Genomic DNA, 8,455 nt, shown 5'->3' with positions numbered 1-8,455 from the left:
CACAGACCAGAATGGGCGAAAAATCTGTGCTGAAAAAACCTGCTACCCTCTTAGAGGTTGGTATGTCTAATCATTCACGTCTGCTGTACTGAGTCACCACAGCGCCGGGGGAGTCGTGAGGGGCTGTAAGCTTTGGATCAGCTTCACGTAGCAGAGCTTTGGGAAGGCAGTGCCCACCACTTAAGAAATCTGGCCCAGGGACCCAGGAGCAACATTGCAGAACTGGTTCTTACCAGATATTGTTGCCCTTCTTCAGAGGAAACGCATCCCCATCCCTGCCCCACCCACACTCACACATAGACTCTAGGACTGGTAGGTTACCTGTCAATCACAAGGCTCTTCAGCAAACACTCTTGAGAGATCAATTTGCACCCTAGCTTTCCGCCCTAGGACTTCCCAGTCCTGGGAATCAATATATGCCCTTTTAATTCAAGCCTGTTTGAATTGGTCTTTGGTCACTCATAGCTAAAAATGTTCCAGCTATTACGCATGGATAATAAGTGAAATATGCCCCCCCCACATAGCCAAGCCACAGCTGTCACATGTTCCGTGGGATAGCTCAGGATGTGGCCAACACACAATCACAACCTTACATAAAACATTTATTTTAAATTCAATTGTGTGGTTCAAGAGTGTGAATTTTGTAGACAGTGTTGTGTCGCAATGTCAGAAGGTTGCCTGTGCCTGCAAGTTTTAGTCAAAGAGCAAAATCAGAATAAGAATGTGTTTTCCCAGGAGCAGAGGCGCATAGGCCTCTGGGAAAGAAGCAAAGAGATGTGGACAGGAAGACTGGAAACCACAGGCAAAAGAAACCCCACCCTGCTCCCTGCAATGGAGAGGTCCCACATCTCACACACAGGTGCCCACATGCACACACTCACATGCGCAAGCACACTTGGAACTCAGAGAGTACATGGATCCTTGTCACCCTTGGAATCCAACAGTCAGCATCAGTACACATGGTCCCAGCTCTAAGCACCCGCTCACATGACTGACTCGTGAGTCCTCGAGTCAGTAGGAGACAGAGTCTGCATGTTATGTGAACCTTGAATTAAGCTACATTAGAGGAGGTAGGACAGACTAAATAGGGTAAGAGAAAAAAAAAAAACAAAAAACCAGGTGTGCTTATCAATCGAGTCCTTTCTCGTAAATAGTGTGAGTGTAACAGCACTATTCCGTGATGGTGACAAGCACACATTGTGTTCTGGGGTGGCTGCCAGATTAGCATGGTGTTTGCTACATTTGCAAATCGCAGGTGTGGAACATTTTCCAGGATTCATAATTTATGATTCACCTACATTTGCACATATGCATCTCGAGATGCAAATGCATGAAGCGTGAGACTGACTCTTTACACTGGCAACTAACCAGACGTGGAACAGCGCCACTATGGAGAGTGATTCACCGATATCAAATGTCTACTAAGATATCACCAAAACTTCAAAACTCAAGCTTGAAGTCAGCCTCGCTTAAGCATTTATTTTTATATGTGTGTTCAATGAAACGTACTAGTCTTAAATTTTGATAGATCCACGTGTGGCTTGAATGTAAGCTTGCACGTTTGGACGCTTGGTCCTTGGCTGATGGTACTGTCCGGGAAGGCTATGGACGCTTCAGGATGTGGATCCTTGGAAGAGAGCTGCCCGCCTTCAGGCTCCTGCTCTGCCTGAGTGCCTGCCTTGGCTTTCTTCGGTGCTGGAGTGGACTCAGGACGTCTATCTCAAGCCCACGCTTTCTTCTCCAAGTTGCTTTGGGTCACGGTCTTTATCACAGCAAAAGACACAGCAACTGTCCAGTAGCTGCTTTAGCCAAACCTCGACGCTTTTCCGTCCACCTCTTGATCTCGCTTACAGCTCTTTCAGTTCAACCTGTAGAATTACTTTAAAAACTTTGTGGGATTCTTTTTTTTTTTTTTTTTTTTTTGGTCACCCTCAATTTTTAACTATGTGTTCCTGTGTCTCCACATGGCCTTTGCACACATGGGCCTTTGCACGTGAGTGCAGTACCCAAGGCGGCCAGAAGAGGATACGAGATCCCCTGGATCTGGAGACAGGAGACCGTGAGGGGCTCAGTATGCATGCTGGGAAAGGAACTCAGGACCTTTACAAGAACAGTAAACACTCTTAACCTCAAGCCCTCTCTCCAGCTCCTGTAAGTTTTTATATACCAGTTTCTAACTTCCTCCATTAGATAAAAGCCACACCACTTATTTACTTTAAGGCTTATCTTGACTTTAAGCTATCAGTAAGGAGCCTGTTGACGACCCTGCTATCCAGTAAAGAATTTAAGATGCATCTGTATGGTTTTCAGAAGCCCTGCTGTCTACCCATGAGGCTGAGGAGACATGCCCTTGGGTGTTACTAAGGCAGTACTGAAAGGCTTGCAGCCACACCCTGGGCTGCTGCTTCACTGCAGCCCAGTCTGCTGGCAGCACCCTGGCCTGTGCCTTTGCCCTGAAGCCTGCTCTTCCTTTGAGAGACTTCAGCCGGACCAGCCGTCCTTGCCGCCTCAGCGTTCCTAACTGTGCTCCCAAGTGGAACAGTGCCTTCTTTAACTCACTGCTATCTTTTCTTCTGCCCAACAGAGTCTGCTAGGAGAAGCTCCAGGGTGCTTTCAGTGCATTGCCTGGAAATTGCTTCAGATAGGACACTCTCTGCCACCGTTCTTGTCATGTCTTCGCAGGTGACGGCCTCAGTTCCGTCTGTGATGATTTCAGTCATGCTTTGCTAAGGTTTCCTCCCTGTGTCCCAGGACGCCAACCATCTTCTCCTTAACGTTCCTCAGCTTCTGCCTTCTGAGGGCCCCAAAGCAGAAGCAACGGGTCTCCATCTCCCCCTCACCCTTTTCTACTCTAGTCAGGAGGTGCCGGCCTTCCCAGGGATGCTCCAGAGAACACTGCTGCTGTCTCAGCCCTGTGTGCTCACTCCCCACAGAGTGAGTCTGAGCTGGTCTATGACTCATGCTAAGAAATGGAGTGTGGTGGAATTAGAATGCCTAAGTTTGGAAGTGTTCTCTCAGAACACCGTCAGCAACTCCTTCCCCGTTCCTAAGCCCTCACCTCTGGGAGTCTTGAGCACCTCACAAGACTTCTGGCTACCCCACTGGAGAAACCAGCTGCTCCGCTACAGAAAGGTCCACAGCTATCATGGGGAGAGGGAAAGAGCCAGTACCACCCAGCCAGCCTCCCGATGATCCCAGACACCCACCCCTAACCACCACTGCCTGATACTCCTAAGCAAGAGAGGTGGCAGACGCCCTCAGTCGGCACCAGAGGCTCCCAGCACCACAAAAGAAATGGGTGTGTATCTGTTTTGGTTTGATTTGGATTGCAATCTTTTTGTTTGTCTTTGTTATTTCTTCACTTTTTAAAGTTTTTTTTAAATTGTGTGTGTGTGTGTGTGTGTGTGTGTGTGTGTGTGTGCACCTGTGAGTGCAGGAACCCAGGGAGGCCAGCAGAGGGCATCTGATTTGCTGGAGTTGGAGTTCTAGGGGCTTGTGAGCTCCCTGGTGTGGGTGCTGGAAACCAAACTCAGATCTATAGGTGTTCTTCGTGGTTTGAATATGCTTGGCCCATGGAGTGGCCCCGTTAGGAGGAGTGGCCTTGTTGGAGGAATCGTGCACTGTGGGCGTGGGCTTTGAGACCCTCCTCCCAATGTCTGGAAATCAGTCTTCTCCACTTTGCCTTCGGAACAAGAAATAGAACTCTCAGCTCCTCCAGCACCATGTCTGCCTGGACACTGCCATGCTCCCACCTTGATGATAATGCACTGAACCTCTGAACCTATAAGCCAGCCCCAATTAAATGTTGTCCTTTATAAAGAGTTGCCTTGGTCGTGATGTGTGTTCACTGCAGTAAAACCCTGACTAAGACACCCACTGAGCCATCAGCCCAGCCTTTCATTTTTACAATTAGCATGCAAAGTCACAGGCTCCTCTGAGACTGAGCTCTTGAATCCTGCTCTAGTTGCTTTTCCTCACTCGCTACACTGTTTTAAACTGGCAAGTTTGGGGGCAGTTTGTGAGGCAGTAACACATAATCAAAACAGCCTCCAATACAGCTCTAGCTTATTTTTAGTTCTTTAGCTTATCCTTATCCCTAGAAGGCAAAGTACGAGTTCTCATGTACAACAGTGTGATTAACAATTTTACTAGCCCTGAAGAAAATTAAAGTTAGAAGAGAACTATAATTTATAAATTTTTCATATACAGTTTTATTACTTGTCCAAATATCAGTACCCACAGTCAGAACCCTTCTATTCTTAGTAATAAAACCCCTGCCATTTTATCTTACATCCATACTTTCATTTATCTAAAGCTCATCCCTTTGTACGTATTTTCAATTATGCCATTTTTATTGTATCTCTTTTATGGCTTTTATTAAATTTTTCTCATTTTTTGTTTTGTCTTTTTTTTTAAGACATGGTCTCACTATGTAACCTGGCCATCCTGGAACTCACTCTGTAAACCAGGCTGGCCTTGAACCCATAGAGCCCTTCCCGCCTCTTGCCTCCTGAGAGCTGGGATTAAAGGTGTGTACCACCACATGTGGCTTCTTTTTAATTTTTATTTTATTGGTTACTATTTGGGGGCACATATGCCATGGTACACATGTGGTCATCGGAGGGAAACTTTCCAGAGGTGGCTCTGTCCTCCTCCTGTGGGTCCGTGAGATGGGACGTAAGTTGTCAGGCCTGTGTGTGGCAAGTGCTTCCACCTTGGGCTCCTTCCTTCCTTCCTTCCTTCCTTCCTTCCTTCCTTCCTTCCTTCCTTCCTTTTGAGACAGGGGATGTTACTATATAGTCGACCTTGTCCTTAAACTCTGAGACACTCTGAGTGCTGGTTTATAAATGTGAGCCTCCATGCCTGGCTTACGTCATTTTTTAAAACCAGTGTCCATTTGTTAATTTATAACATTTAAGTGTGGAGATTTTAGGACTGTCACTCCGTTAGACTGATGGCATAAGTGTGCAAAGGTCTTTGACAGACAGAGGGAAGCTGAGCACTCACTTAGACCAGAGGGAGCACTGGAATGACCAGAGGGAGCACTGGAATGACCAGAGGGTACCAGGGAGGAGCTTTGCTGAGGCTGTGTGTTGGGCTGCCCACCTGTCTGCCTTCTCAGGCAGCTGCTCTTCCACTGGGTAAGGGGCACAGCAGATCTGAGCACCCCCAAGGCCAACCCAAAGCCTGACTCGCACCAGGCACGTCATATCTTCTGAAGGTCTGAGGTCTACAGCTAGGGAGCTGGAGCAAGCTTGGGAGCCCGACACAGTCAAGTCCCGTCAGGAGAGCGGGCAAACCCAGGTTCCCTAAGGCATTTGTTTGCACAGTCTGGGGTGTGTTTCTTGCCCCTCACAGGCTCCAAGACTTGTTTTTGAGAACCTTTAGTCTTCTCTTTGCAAAGCTGGGATGAGACGAATCTGTCCCTCCTTTGGTGAGAAGAGAAGAGGGGGCAGGAAGTGATGAGAGAACTGAGTTGAAAAGATGGAAGCAACAGTTCTTCTCTAAGGCCAGAAAAGCCAAAGTGTGTCCAAGGCCAGGAGCGCGCATGGCTCAGAGCCACAGACAGAACCCCAGACAGGTGCTCGCTCCCGGCACGAGGCCACGTTAGACGACACACTGTTGCGTACCCGAGGCAGGGACCGAACCTAAGCCTCACGGCGAGGACCAGGTGTAAACAAAGGGTGAGTTCGTTCTCAGTTTGTTCTCTTCGCCCACCTAGCATGCAGCGTCCAGCAAGGGCTTTGCTGCCTCAGTTTCCTACTGGCTAAAATGAGGAGGAGGTGGAAAGGGTGGAGAGGGAGAAGGAGAAAGGCAGAGGGGGAGGAGGAAGAGAGAGAGGTGTTTTCCCAACCGTCCTTAGAAGGTTTCAGCGGGAAACCCAGGTGAAGAGATGAGGAGAGAGGTCGTTATAAGGGATGTTCACGTGTCCAGCAGAGAGAACAGTTGGGCGGGGACTCTGTGCAAGGCAGAGGTGGGAGGACTCTCAGCAACCTGCAGGCCCAAATCTGTGCCTGTTGTACAAGGCTGTTAGCAGAGCACTCGGGAGGCTGCGGGACGACTACGTTCAGGAGACCAGCCTCGGATGCCTAAGAAGATCCTTAATATCCACACTATCTGTGTTTAGGAAGTCTCCATCTCCTTCACCATGAAGCCTTGCTTTCTGACACGCTGAACCTGGGCTCAGGTTTAAACTCAGAGACTGGAGACCCTAGGGTGACTTGGGTGCCTCCCTTTTTGGAGAGACTCCACTCTGGTGCCATGCTCAGCCAAGCCAGTCCTGACCGGCCTTCATTGCCTGGGCCCCCAGCTTGCATGGCGCCCTGGAGCCTTCCTTTAGGGATGCTTCATTCCCCCAAACCTTCTGAAGCCTAGGACAACTTAGACGGGGCGGTGGTGAGACTTCAAAGTAACCTCACAAAGTAACCTGGTCCTCCTGCTCCTCCGTTTGTGAACAGGCCCCTCCCAAGCCTCTGGAATCCTGAGGGACCTCCAGGTAGGGAACAGGAGGAGGAGGAAGAAGAAGAGGAGGAGGAGAAGAAGAAAAAGAAGGAGGAGGAGGAGGAGGAGGAGACGACGACAACGAAGAAGAAGAAGAAGAAGAAGAAGAAGAAGAAGAAGAAGAAGAAGAAGAAGAAGAAGAAGAAGAAGAAGAAGAAGAAGAAGAAGAAGAAGAAGAAGAAGAAGAAGACATGGAAAAAATGAAGACCATCATCCCTATCTCTCCAGCACTCAGAGGACAGGGTGAAGAAGAGGCCTTGAGGCCCTCCAACAAAGCCAAAGCATGATATAACTACCTGAAGTCAGAGACCTGGCCTCCTCCCTAAGCCCGACAAAACAACAGACACCTCTGTACAACTCGCGTTTGAGTGTATTGCAAGACAGTGAGTGTCTATGAGCAGAAAGCAAAAAAGACACTGGCTAGCTTCACCTGCCGACTCTGAAACCGGACAGCCTGGGCTTGAACCACAAGTCTCCCAGTTACTAGCCGTGTGACGCTGAATTGACAGCTAAGTGAGTCTATTCACCATTGCTAAGTGTGGTAAATAGTAATTTACTCACGGCACCGTTGTCAAGACTAAATCACTTAATCTTTTCAGAGTGGCATCTACCGTCTACAGGGTAATAAATTCCCAATAGATTTTAGGTCTAATTATCTCATCTCCACGTTCCCAAGCATAGAACCAGATATATACGTATTGGTTGTCTTAGGGTTATTATCGCTGAGATGAAACTTGGGAAGGAAAGGTTTATTTGGCTTACATGTCCGCATTGCTGTTCATCATCAAAGGAAGTCAGGACAGGAAGTCACACAGGGCAGGAACCTGGAGGCAGAGCTGGTGCAGAGGCCATGGAGGGTGCTGCCTCCTAGCTTGCTCCCATGGCTTGCTCAGCCTGCTTTCTTATAGAGCCCAGGATCACCAGCCCAGGGATGGCCTCGCCCACAATGGGCCGGGCCCTCCCCCATCAAACACTAATTGAGAAAATCTCCTTCAGGCTTGCCCACAGCCCAATTTTATGGGGGCATTGTTTTCATTTGAGGCTCCCTCCTCTCTGATGACTCTAGCTTATGTGGAGTTGACCTAAAACTAGCCCGTGTGTTGGCTTGAAAGTGTATGGTATCTGTGTGTCTTTGATTATAAGGGTGTATACATCTGGGTATGTGTGTTTCTGTGTCTGCATGCACAATGATAAGAAAATGTACTGATACTTATTGTGTGCTCAGACACTAAGAATTCTATAGGTATTTACCCAGACACATACACACGTGCACACACATGAATGACCAAGCACACATTTGACTATGATAGCTATCTGCTTCAGCCCTTCCCAGAGTGACAGAATGAGTTATCTTTCCCTCACCATGGAGGAGGAAGAGAGGGCTATATCTGACATCCAGTCCTTTTCTGGACCCTTGGATGGCTGGACTGCTTATATTGTCTCTCCTCCAAGAGGAAAAGGTCACGGAAGGAGCCCAGACCAGAGTCCACCAATCAGACCCTTTCATCTCATGACATGACCGGCCTCTACCAGGGAGGATTGCTGTAGGCTATCTCTACACAGTGGATGTCTCCACAACTCTCTCCCATCTGAGTGGCCTCTGACTCACACTGACTGTACCCTCCAGGGGAAGGGCAGATCCTAAACCAACAAAGGAATGGGGTCCCCCTGTGGAGTGTAAAGTGTACCTGTTGTTTCTGTGGATTCTGTCATCAGGAGTGGTAAGGCTGTGCATAATGAAGACTGAAATTTTTATCAGTGTTTCTCTCTTCTGTCTTGATGAGGACCCCATGACCCTCATTGTCAATGGCCCGAGACACCCATCCCTGCACATGACTTGGATTTGTGTGTGTGTGTGTGTGTGTGTGTGTGAGAGAGAGAGAGAGAGAGAGAGAGAGAGAGAGAGAGAGAGAGAGAGAGAGAGGTTGCAATGTTTGGCACTGAGTTTTTTAAA

Source organism: Apodemus sylvaticus, chromosome 6 (genome assembly GCF_947179515.1).
Source record: "Apodemus sylvaticus chromosome 6, mApoSyl1.1, whole genome shotgun sequence".
Taxonomy (NCBI): Eukaryota; Metazoa; Chordata; class Mammalia; order Rodentia; family Muridae; genus Apodemus; species Apodemus sylvaticus.
Note: the sequence above shows the minus strand (reverse complement) of the source record.